The sequence below is a fragment of the Carlito syrichta genome, unplaced genomic scaffold (assembly GCF_000164805.1).
Source record: "Carlito syrichta isolate Samal-C Ts95f unplaced genomic scaffold, Tarsius_syrichta-2.0.1 Scaffold99363, whole genome shotgun sequence".
Lineage (NCBI taxonomy): Eukaryota > Metazoa > Chordata > Mammalia > Primates > Tarsiidae > Carlito > Carlito syrichta.
This window is the reverse complement of record NW_007043459.1, coordinates 272,257-285,425: the sequence shown is the minus strand read 5'-3', so window position 1 is coordinate 285,425 and position 13,169 is coordinate 272,257. Positions and strand designations below refer to the sequence as shown.

The window sequence follows — 13,169 nt, the reverse complement described above, 5'->3', positions numbered from 1 at the left end:
AGAATAAGAACATAAAGGTGAGTGGGGGGACAGGTATACAGTTTGGAACCTTGCTCCCTACCTCAGTTCTTAGAGAAAATTCTGAGACTCTCAGAGCTCTTAGGAAGACCAAGGACTTGGTTTACCTTGGGCCAACTTTATAAAAGGAGGCAGAATATCTTGTTAGCTTAGATAGAAAATGGAGTGAAAACAAGTGAGAAGAGCCCAATGGAAGGCTAAGTTCTAGGAGACAAAGGCAGGGTTCAAGTCATTAAGCATGGTTGTAATAGTTAATACATCTGGGAGTGGGGAATTGGGGGGGAATTGGAGATAAGATTGGGAACATGGACAGTTCACAGATTTGCTTCCCAAATCAATGTAGAATCATTGTGGGATTTATATTATGAGAACACATGAATAGATTTTTATTTTAGAAATAACAACTGGAACGCTATTGCAGCAATGGAGTCTAGAGATGATTTTTTTGGACTGTGGCAGTGGTGGAGAAAGAGATCAAATACTTGGTAATAAGTTCTACAGAATTTGGTGAGCTATTGATAAGTGGGAGTGGGGATGTTATAAGTGAATTGGGATGACTTCCAGGTTCCAGCTTTGGGAAACTGGATGATGATGGGGCCATATTCACTGAGAGGAGTAGCAGACTGGGTGTGGAGAGGGTAATGGAACAGTTCTGTGCATGGCGAATTTAAGCTAAGTGTAACATAGAACAGATATTCATTAATTATTCTTTGAATATGAGAATTCCTTTTTAATTTAAAAAAAAGACCATTTCCCAATATCTGGGACCCAAAAAGTAAGAATACTGAGGTCTTCTCAGTGTCATGTATCTATTAGAAATTAAGATAATAAAGGCTCAATTTCATTCAAAGTTATCCTCAACTAAGTCTTGGAGGCACTCATTATTACTCAGATCCCGAGGCTGTGTTCCGCACATTGGGTTAGACCTCCTGGTCCTGACTGCCGGAATCATGGCTGTATTTCCTGGATCCTCTGGACTCTGTGCCTACACCAGCTTCTATAACTGAGTTAGCACCCACAACACCCAATGAGCAGGTCAGCCTCTATCAGCCTTCATCTGCCCCACCAAGCTCCTGCAGCCCTGGTAGTCATCTGACTGTTTTCCTACAGGAGTGATCCAGAGACTGCTTCTGAATGTGCATCGGGAAATCATTCCTCCGAAAGCAATGCTCATCAACCACATTAGGACTTTCAAAATATATTATTGTTCTCCTCCCCCAGACTACCATAAGATACCTAATTCAGTGCTTGATACATGCATAGTACTTAGTCAATGCTTGTTGAATAAAAAAGTGGACAGAACAAATGTATTAAATGGAGGCCATTAAAAAAATTACCTCTTATTGCTCTGATGATGCACCTTGTGATCACATAATTGTGTTTTCTTATTAGCCCCCACACTGATGACACATACACCTTATCTAGTGATGAGCACAGATATTGTAGTAAACACAATTTTCCCTAACAACTGACTGGAAATAGCCAAATTTGCCATATGCTTATAGCCTAAGAGCTCCACGTATGCATGTCAAAGGAGAGGCAGACAGGTCAACACCCTTTGTGATGCAACTTTTTAAAAGTAGTATAATAATGATTCTTTTTACAGTCATGGAAAACATAGCAGGAAAAGGAATAACACACTTTTAATTAGAAAGGTTCCGATTTGCTCTTAATTTAATTCAGCTGCCCAGCAGCCATGATTAGATTTGCATCATGATGTATCTTCGATACTATCTATTTTCATAAATGTAAACTTTCCTGAATATGGTTCTGATGGATCCTGACATTTTAAAATATGTCCTATTGTCCTTTTGTGTGCAATAGACCAAGCATAGAGTGTTCACTCCTATATCATTGTCACCGTACTATCAGACCAGATGGCTACTTCATCACAGAATCAAGAATTAGGAATAATTTATGCTGTTTCTTGTTCTAGAATGTGAAAATAAAAGGCATTTGCTGCACACATACTCATGAAGAGCAGCTTGACCTTAGTTACAGCCTCATCAGAGGACATTTGGTGCTATGGCTGCACTGTCTTCAGGAACAGGATTTAATTCCAGGCAGCCCTAAACTCTCAGGTCACGGAGAAAATTATTGAAGCACGTGAGTCGATGCTTCACCTAGTAACCAAATTAAGCCCAGAGTGCCTCTTTGTTAAGGAAAACAAGTTGCAATAAAGCAGTTCTAAAATGGGAAAGATTATATCTGAACCTTTCATTGTTTCATATTCAAGGATTTCTCCCCTTTGTAGGAAAAAAAATACGAACGTTGGCTTAATATTCAGAGCAGTTGTTTTTGTGTCTCTGAACATTAAATGTTAGAAACGGAAGAGCTATTTATCCTCAGCCTGCTGAAGAGAACAGTGGAAATTTCTCTTTATTGGTCTATAAATAAGCCAAGTCTGAACACACCCTTTATTGGGAGAAGAGCCACAGCAACTCATATCACATATCAGCGGGTTCGTCAGGATTTCTTTATTTGATATTGCCATAAGCATGCAACTAGAGACATAGACAAAGGATTGTCCTCTCAAACCAGCAAACATATTTAACTCTAGGACCAACTAGTATTCCCTTGGTAAAAGAAAAATGTGTATAAAACCAAAACATTTCTGGCTAACAGGTGTTATGATGGAGGAAAAAACTAGGGAAATTAGTGAGGTATCATTTAACACAAGCTCTGGAAGTGATGAATCAAACGGTCATTGGTTTCTTTGTTATAAAATAACTTATCAGCAAATAAATATGGGGCACTTGGGCTTTGTCTCCATAGTGCCAAAAACAACTGGCTAATTCAGTAAAATCAAACAAACAAAAACCTCCACCAAAATGTCAGTAACTATGCCTATTTGAATTCTACAAACCAAAGATTTAGTTGCATTAATTTTTATATGTCAATTATTTGTGGTTGTGAGCATGTAGAAAAGCCACTGAAAATGTCTCAATTAAATGGGCAATAGAATCTATCCTATCTATTTGAATCTGTTTAATTTGCTCATGTGTATTAACTTTTTCAGGTTAGATAGCCCACAAAAACAGACAGTTGCACTAGAGGCATTTATTGATAGCTATGTAGGCAAAATTAAAGGGCTATCCATGTGAAAAGTGAGAACCAATAGATAGCTTAACAAATTGGAAAGAACAACAGGCAGCTAACAATAATCATGTTCCTTTTCCAAGGAATAAACTGTTTCTGCCTGTTTCCTGTACGTGATTCGAGGCTTATACTCATATTAATGATGATACCTCTTCCATCAATATCTTGGATTATTACCAGTGTCTGGGAGAAATTTTATCAGCTGCCGCAGTTCATTGAAAATTAATTGATATGACACACTTACTCTATATGAACTTGGAAAAAAGTCTATCGAGTGAGTGATTTAATTCATTTTATGTTAATTATAAATTATGCCAGGAAACACTGTTATGGATGGACTTGTTTCCAGCTCTCAGATTGCATGTGTGAGCAGTTTGTACTTCTGACATGCTGGATACCCTGACTTTGACTAACACCTTAGGAAAGGCATTCATTTGGCATTCTCACTAGTGTTAGCAATGCGGCATGTTCTTAAACAAATTAAGCCAGGAGGAGGCAGCAAAATGGTCTACTTATCTTTATTTGTACTTTAACCAACGTTATGAGAGACAACATCCAAATTGGGTAATTTAAAACTTTTACTCACACTCTGTATATATTTAAATAATCTAAGTGTTTCATAAGCGGGGAGGGGGGGAGGAAAGGGGGCGGGGGGATGCTGCCAGATTAGAAGGAAAATGAAAAATTACTTTAGAAAGAAAATGTAGAGTTGCTGGTTGCACATTAAGGCGGCCTCCTAAAGAACCCTTTATTTTCATTTCCTGCTCAATCCTGCTGATGAGTAGATTCCTCTCTGATGAGTAGATTCTTCCTCTCAGTGAGCATGCACTAGTACTTTTATTAAAAGAAGTCCATCAGAATGGGTAGTTGTTATGCAGGAGCAGTAGCTCACATAATGGGGGATGGCATTTCTTTCGACTCGTGCTGGTCTGCTGGTTCTAATAGCAACCTGGAGCTCAATTTCCTCCTCAAGAACATTGCATTTCATGTGGAATGTCAATTATTAAAATGCAGTGTCCCGTGTCTTACTTCTCACTAGATGAATTCATTTGCAAAACTTGCTAATTTATGCAAATGATCCTTAACCTGTAACTGCCTGGAATCTATTTCGTTTCTAGCTTTTGGCAGCTTGGAGCCTAGATATGGGAAGGAAATCCATTAATGCAGAATTTGTCAGTTCTGTCATCATTATATTGGTTATTGAGTTGTTTAAAGAAAAAAAAGAGAGACACCACCATCACCACCACCAGATAAAAATGTGTTATTAAGTGGAAGCCAGCCGACAGCTAGAGCTGAAAAATCTAGAGATTAAATTAAAGATAAACCAGTATGAGAGGATCTGATACCTGCATCTCCTGACATCCCTGAGTAATGTTAGATGCTAATGACCTCTTTTCTGGAAGAAACGAACTGGTTAATAACCCAAGGAGGGTCTATCAGCTACAGACTAAGACAGATACAGATAGTGGGCAGATAAGAAATTTCTTGGGAATAAGCATCAAACTGGCAGGTTTTAGTAAATACAAAGCACAAAAGGAATTGTATACAATTTTTTGTTATGGTTACATGAAAGACAAAGCAGCAAAAAAGGGATGCTTGTCAAGAAGGGGATTGCTGTGTGTGTGTGTGTGTGTGTGTGTGTGTGAGAGAAAGAGAGAGAGAATAAATATGAGAGAGTACACGAGGGCCTGCTGACGTTTCTGTGTCTGAATGTGTGTTCCCACAGGTACCTCATACATCAAATCTTAAGGCCTTCCTCTGAATGAGCTAGGGTTTATGCATGCCTGCATCAATGGGACCTTATTTTAATCAACAGTTCTGAAAAGATATACTACAATTTTTGCCCCCGCTGGCCCTCAGTTACAGTCTCTTTACGAACCATGTGGAAAAAGATCTTTCTGCAAACCTCAGAGCTTTTTCTTTTCCTTTTTGGAGGTCAGGAGAAGGATTCAGACTCCTGACTTCTGAATCCACAGGACACAGATCCATCATTTCTATCCACTGTTATTCATCCAGGCAAGTATACAAAGAGCAGGGAGCAGACTGAATTAGATTTTAAAATAGTCAGGGAGACTGGACCAGGGAAGGGGTGTGTGTGTGTGTGTGTGTGTGTGTGTGTGTGTGTGTGTGTGTGTGTGTGTGTGTGTGTATGTGTCTGTGTTGCCCAGGTGAGCTTTAATCTGGACACTCAGCCTGGGCTACCAATGCAGACTCTACCAAGCAGCATTCCCCAGACTCCTGCATCACACTGGTCACCCTCCACTGTCTCAGGGATTCCTTTGCCCGACTGAGCATGACCTCTGACTTATCTGAATCCATGCTGCACGTACATGGTTACAAGCTGCCTCATAACCCTCTTCTGACTGCTGTATTTTTTCTCCTTTAAGTGTACCAATAGTTGCAAAACAGATAGGGGCATTTGTTGTAGATGTTAGAATGGATTCTTTCAACTCTGAAATGGATTCCAATTGAAGACAGAAAAAGAACCTGCCCTGGGTAAAATGGACAATTGCTACTTTAAGGAATCTATCCAAACTCCAGAGGAATAATAAGAGAGTACATATTTAATCACTCACTTTGCTCCTGTTTCTTTCAGAACCGTGTCTCTTTAAATCTACTGAGGAAGATATTCCTTCTGGCCCACAGGATGCCAAAATGACTTGATGATTTATTTATGCAGCACTTGGCAGCCTATAGTCCAGATTGTGGCTGAAGCTGAATTTTATGAGCCTTCCCCTAGTGAGTATATTTTAAAATTATATTAAAAATATATTTTTTGAAAACCTCAGTCATGTTTGGCCCAGCCTCAGGCCCTGAGAACGATGGTGATAGAACTAAGGAATTAATATTGCTAAGGACCTAGCTGGTGAAATTTTTATTGTAAGAGCTTAAATAAGTGTTATGCTTTATTGGGGGAAGAATAAAAATTGTATTCAGACCTAAATGCTTTAGTGATATCGAATGTGACCTTTTCTATTTGTAGCAATTCATCTGGTCATTCAACAACTGTTTATTGGGCTTCTCACTATGTTGCAGGAAGTCTTCTAGGCCCAAGGGATTGTGGTGAAAGAAGATAAACACTGCTCCTTCTCTCCTGCAACAGACATTTCAGAAGAGAGAGATGGATGATAATAGGTAAGTAAATATCATAGGTGAACAGAATAGTTTCAAATCAATAACAATAAGTCCCTTGTAATAAAAAGGAACTTTGAGCTGAGACTCCCCCCCTACCCTCCTGATACAGTGAGTTTGCATGTTTGCCTGAAAGGATAGCTTCTTTAGTGTTACATCAGAAAAATAGAGGATCTGTCAAAACACTTTGCTGCACAATTTTACTTCTGCAAAATCCAAGCCAAAAGGAAAATACGTTGTCAAGCTCAAATGAAAGGGCTTAGATCAAAAGACAGGAGTTGAAGATTTGAAGGTAGTCAGAGAATGTGGTTCTAGAAGTGACTTTGTAGTTTGGCATTAGAAGTTTAAATTTTACAGGATCAGTGATTAAGTTTTGTAAGGAGGCCCAAGTTTACAAAGTCTGAAATAAAGCCAGAGGGGCAGGGTTTTTAATCAATGGATAATAAAAAGTGACACAGCAAGGATAAGAACTTAAAATCCAGGTCAGTCTTTACCGAGAAGTATTAATAGTAATGCCTCATACTTGCATGCCACTTTATGTTTTTTTTTTAAGAATACAATTCACATTTTTAATGTCCTTTGAGTTCCTTATCAATTCTGCAAGGTATTGCAATCCTCATGTTAGACCAAGAAACTAAGTTACAGAAGAGTCATACGCTTAAAAATCATGTGACTGAGCCGGGTTCGGTGGCTCAGCCTGTAATCCCACGCCTTTGGGAGGCTGAGGTGAGTGGATTGCCTGAGCCCGCGGGTTCGAGACCCGCCTGGGCAGCGAGACCTCATCTCTGCAGTAAGTCAAAAAATCAGCCAGGCGTGGTAGCACATGCCTGTAATTCTGGCTACTCGGAAGGTTGAGGCGGAAGGATTGCCGGAGCCTAGCAGGTCGAGGCTGCGGTGGCCGGCAGCGGCCACTGCACTCCAGTATGGGCGACAGAGTGAGACTCCAACTCAAAAAAAAAAAAAAAAAAAATCACGTAACCGGCTCTTTTCCACAGTTTGTCATTTACAAAGCAGGGACCCAAACAACGCAAGAATTATTTTTTGGAGGGTGGGCCTCTTGTAATACGGGCTTCCCCTACTAGGTAAGTGTTCTAGGAACTCATCAACATCAGTGTATCAGCTAGTTTTGTTGCGAGGGGCTGCGTTAGGCTTCAGTTAATTATTATTGTTGTTGTTGTTTTTTGAGATTCTTTCAACACTTTTACCTTTCGTGATGATTTACACAAACTATCTTCCCACACTGTGCTGAGTGTCCAGCAGTTTTTGACCAAAACCAGCATGACTGCCTTCCATGTCCCACCCTCCTTATTCACCTAATCTCATCTTGGCATCTTTTTTTGTTTGTTTGTTTCCCCAGATGATGAAAGTCTTCAGAGGAAAAAATTTTGCTCATGTGGAAAAGGTGGGGAAGAAATGCCAGAAGCACTACCAGACATCAAAAATGATGAGTTCAAAAACTGTTTTGAATGGTGGAAAAGTGTCTTGATAGGTACATTACATGAAAAGGAGAGTATTTTGATGGAGATTGAAGTTTAAACATGTAAGAATAAATACACAATTTTTTATAAATAAATTCTGGGTTTTTTGGGGGTCCCCTTTGTGCTAAGAAATGCAGACCAGGCACTTCACAATTTTAAATGAAGCCTTCTTTGTGATTACAGTACATGCTGTTTCTGTAGTAAGATGAAAGTAAAAACTTCTGATAGTCCATAATTTTATTCCCAGTTTTATTTCATTTTTATATGGATTTTTAAAACTTAAATTTTGCCTCCAACGTACAAAAACAATCACTTAAACAAGCAAATGGGTAGAGAAAATGCCCCAGTGGTCCTGTCTACCGAACAAGCTACTTAAAACTATGGTTTGATGTGTAGTCAAGTAGACAAGGATTCGAGTTCAAAGACATGTCTGGCTCTTATTGCTGACATGACTATTGTGAGATAGACTTTACTTCACTTAATATTAAAAAGTGAAGGTGAAAGGAAGGCTTGAGATTGTGTCTTAGTCTAGGCCAGAGGATATGGAGGGCCTAACAAGTTATAACAGTTACTGTAAAAAATCATAACCAAGAATAATCCCTGTAATCTGAATCTTTGCTGAAGAATTGCTGGTCAAGGAAAAAAAAAATTAATGATTCAAATTAACTCACTTAAATTATTTTCATATTCCTTTTTGGTAAACAAAGACCTTTTCTTAAAACATAAAATTTTAAGGAATTTATCATTTATAATGGAGTAGACGTAATTATTACCATGTAACATTAATTGGAGTGTCAAATACATTTTAATTAATTTATTGGGTACTAATAATGTACAAGGATATTGCACAGAACATGAAATTAGACACTTTCCTGGCCATTGAGTGTCTAATAATAATTCAACAGATAGATACAACTCAACACTCTTATGTTAATGTGAATCTACCACCAGTAAGCGTTCTAATGATTACCTTTTTAGAATTTTTTAATTATTGTGTAATTTTTACATAGTGCAGTCCTCAATGCCCAGGCCTTTTAAGAGAGATTGCTTTATGAGAGAACTATGTTGTGTGTTAGCATGTGTTTGTGTTGAAGGTACTTAGACATAAATTTGACCTGGGATTACAGTAATTTTGTTGTCCAAAAGTACCAAGTGGAAAAAAGTTTAATCTATTAGGTGTCCCTTCCTATAATATACATAACTATGTGCTATACTGAACTGACTGGGACAGAAAAGTTGGACCTGGTCAAACTCTGTATTCTTGAGAGTATGGAAGATCCTGCCTGCTCTATTCCAGTTAGGGCTCATGATACTCCTTCAGGGTGATCATAGAGTCTGGACTCCCTTGACGCAATGGTTCACACTCTGAAGCAGTCTTAGACCGGCAGATTAATCTAATTCCAGATGAGAGCTCCTCAACTCATTAACTGTCTGGATCTGCTGGAACTTTATAAGAGCCAAAATCCTTTGAGTTTTTTTCTACCCTTTGAGATTATACTGAATTAGTCTTATCGTTCTTCTATTTGATAGCTGATTTCTTTGGTTGTTCTAGAATACTCTAAGTAAAAGCTTCAGTGGGGCCAAGAGTCCTAAGCAGGTGATACCATAGTATTGATGATAGAAAGGTCTGTCTTTGGAATCAGCTAGATCTTCATTTGAATCGCAACTTAACTATTCTGTATAAACTTGGGCAATTATTGCTCTACTCTTTGAGTCTCAATTTATTTATTTGTGAATGGGAATGTTCATATATACTTTAGAGGATATTGTGGGGATTAAATGAGAGGAAAAATATGGCACACAGCAGCTAGGAAGTACTCAAAACCATTAGCTCCCTTACATCTTGACTCTTGAGAACTTTGTCTTATAAATATATCTCCATCTCATATACCATTTCAAGTCGAAGATACATGAGAGGGAACCCCCCACAAAACAGAATTATTTTTTGGAGGGCAGGCATCTTGTGGTACAGGCTTCCCTTGCTAGGTAAGTGTTCTAGGAACCCATTGGCATTAGTGTACCAGCTAGCATTGTTGTGAGAGGCTGCATTTGGCTTCAGTAAATTTTTCCTTGAAGATTCTTTCAAAACATTTGCCCATTTCATGATGAGTGATTTACGAGCATACCTGTCCACACTGCATTGAGTGTTCAGCAGTTTTTGACCAAAACCAGCATGACTCCCTTATACCACCCTCTTTATTCATCCAATCTCATCCAGAGCAATTTTTTGTTTGTTTGTTTCCCTGGATGAAAAGAATTCTCAAAGGGAAATGTTTTACCGATGTTGAAGAGGTGAAACAAAAAACAACAGAAGCACTAAAAAGCATCAAAATTGGTAAGTTTAAAAATTGTTTTGAACAATAGAAAAGCATCTCAATAGGTGTATTTCATAAAACTAAGAGAATTTTGAAGGTGACTGAAGCCTAAATATGTAAGAATAAATATGTAATGTTTTATAAATAAATTCTGGGATTTTTGGACCGCCCCCCCCATACAAAGTGAACTTAATGGCTCGGTTTCATCTGGCTGCGTATTTCATCTGAAATTTCTAAGTACTTCACTGGTACAGTGGAGCCTTCCTGTAATGCCATCCTTGGATTTCTCACTCTAGAGCCATTGTGTAGAAAGGTGTAGAACAGAATTAACTTCCCTCAAATAGGGTTTAAGTTAAATTCACCCACCTTATCATATAGTATATGGTGTACTAGGGAATAGAATCTCCATGTATTATCTTCCAAGGTGATATTAAATTTCATTTAATTAGGATCTTTGGCATGCTAAATCCACAGTTGAAAAAGTAAAAAATTTGAGCTAACAGTTGCTGAATTCTGTAGTTAATACCATGGAAAATAATCAAATGCGTTTCATCAATTTGTTATTTTCCCATCAAGGGCAGCCTTGTCACTCACAGAGCTAGAGATTGGGTCCCTTTTAATGAATGTGACTTCTTAGAGGCAGGATTCTGAATAGACACTGTGATTCCTATAGAACAGTCTGTTTTCCTAACAGCTATCTAGACAGGATCAGTGTTGTTACTTCAAGAGTTATACAATGGAATGGGGGGAGTTATAGGTAAACCCTTCTTCTGAACTAGCTTGAAATAAAAATTAAATGGGCCTTGAGCGTTTGTGAATTGCAGTGTTTCATTGGGGCCATGGAACACTAAGTGAGACCCAGAAACAGGGTGTTAATTCAGGCCTAATCATTTAATTCCACTCTGTTATGTGCTGTATTTATTGCCCTCCTGGATCTGTTTTCTATGGCCTGATAAAGAGACAGTGATTTTCTGAAGCTCAGTAAGGGACCATTTTATTTATATCGTTAGTTAGTCCAATAAAAGCACTGGCTTCAGATTCCTGCTGTTATTTTCTGTTTTGTAACCTTGTCATTAACTATGAAAATGCTGATGGGGTTTCATCTCCCGGGCTGATGTTGCTTTAGTTGAATGGGGGCTTGTAAGGAGAGGGAAAGGACATGACTTAGATTGACTGTAGAAAAGTTAAGTTTAGTGTACCCAGATGCAAATCGACTGGGAATCAACTCAGGTTTTAGCAGCAAATATGTACTTTCCATTATTACACGTGTTAGTGTTATAAAACTTGATTGATGTTTTATAGAGTGAACTTAGGTCCTTTTATGCTCTGATTCTGTTTGTGAACCAGACAGGTTTCTAAATTTTTAAAAATCAAACATTACTGCCACTCTCCACAGAGTGAAAATAGTTCTAGCTTTGCACAGAAGGTAATGAAGTGTGGCTCCAAAGTTGTTTATGTGTGTCAGGTAAAGGAAAATTAGGAAAAAAACAACAAATGTGCCATAGGATGTCACTTTGGATTCTCTTTTCTTCTTCTTTTTTAAAAATAGTTTTAACTACATAGTTCGATTGTTTTCCTAAGAGTGCAAAGTGTTAAGGAGAGGTCTAGAATAATAAAAGGATGATGAGAAACATCTATAGAGGTCACTTGAATTACTGATATGGCAATCAGAAGATAACACAGGTGCATTAATGTAACATCCTGTGTAATTACTAGTGTTTCTAATGGAGTTACTGTGTAGTTATCCATGTAATAACAGACATTATTTCACAGCAGATATGCAATTAGTTCATCTCGTTTGTGTAGTACACAAATGAAGCAAAAATCTTTATTCTTGTTCTAACACTAAAAGGTGAGGACATTTTGAGGACTAATGGATCTCTTTACCAGATAGATTATCTTTTTAAGGCTGTCTAAAGCATACATTCAGCAAATAAATGTGAAAAATATTAATGGTAGATGGCTTGCATACCTATGTTGGTACTTAGATATTTGGAGAAAATAGCATGGTAGAAAGTTGTATTGGGGGATGTGGTTGAAATTGTACGAGCAAATTTGCATGGATGTGTATACAACAATAACCAAAAGCTACCACATTCTTACTGAAATTTAAAAAATGAATATTCATTCATTTTGCCAACAAATTTTTTTTTACACTTTCTATGTGAGATAAACAGCTAATGATTTAAGTCATGCCTTCAAGCACTGGGTAGAACCTGATGATCCCAGATATCTTGCCTCTTCCAATATGGCAGGAAGAAGTAGCAGAAAGTTCCAAACCCAAAAAGCCATCTGAAGTGAATAAAATGAGCAATCAGTCTAATTCTCTTAAGTACAGAGAGTTATACCTTTGAATTGCATGGGGATGGGAGGGTGGGAGAAACTCTGCTGTATATAAGACCATCACTTAGTACTTTAGAATTTATGTTAGACCTTTAAAACAACCTTGTGAAGTTGGTAGATCAGATATCTTCATTTTACAGATATATCTGAGTCTCAAAGAGCTGGTGTGACTGGTCTAGGGTCACTTGTCAAGAAAATGGTAGAGTCAGGTTTTCGCATCCCAGATCCAGCACAAGTCCACTAAATAAAGATTGAGAGAAGCTACGTTAAAAAATGACACCGGCCCCGCTTGTGTCCCTGCCGGTTCTAACTTTTTGTGTTTCTAAAGTAAGTGTCAAATCATGAATTTGAGGTGGAAAAAGAAGCTAAAATAATTATTAAAAAATTTTTTAAAAAGATGTGGGGAGAGTCGGGCTCAGTGGCCCAGCCTGTAATCCCGCGCCTTTGGGAGGCTGAGGTGAGTGGATTGCCTGAGCCCGTGGGTTCGAGACCCGCCTGGGCAGCAAGACCTCATCTCTACAATAAATCAAAAAAAAAAAATCATCCAGGCGTGGTAGCGCCTGTAATTCCGGCTACTTGGAAGGCTGAGGAGGAAGGATCACCGGAGCCCAGCAGGGCGAGGCTGCGGTGGCCGGGAGCGGCCACAGCACTCCAGTCTGGGCAACAGAGTGAGACTCCAACTCAAACAACAACAACAACAACAACAACAACAACAACAAAAAACCAAAATATGTGGGGAGTGTGTCTGAGGGGGCTGGAAAGAACAGTGAAGACATCGGAGGTC

The 13,169-nt window shown here is 38.5% G+C and overlaps 1 long non-coding RNA gene across 1 annotated transcript; it reads left to right on the top strand.

Moving 5' to 3' along the window:
- The first annotated feature begins 5,730 nt into the window (after window positions 1-5,730).
- On the top strand, window positions 5,731-7,937 carry LOC110596088. The gene is made up of 3 exons (XR_002482261.1): window positions 5,731-5,856; window positions 6,154-6,252; window positions 7,607-7,937. It is a non-coding gene; the product is annotated as an uncharacterized LOC110596088 (long non-coding RNA).
- The last annotated feature ends 5,232 nt before the right edge of the window (window positions 7,938-13,169 follow it).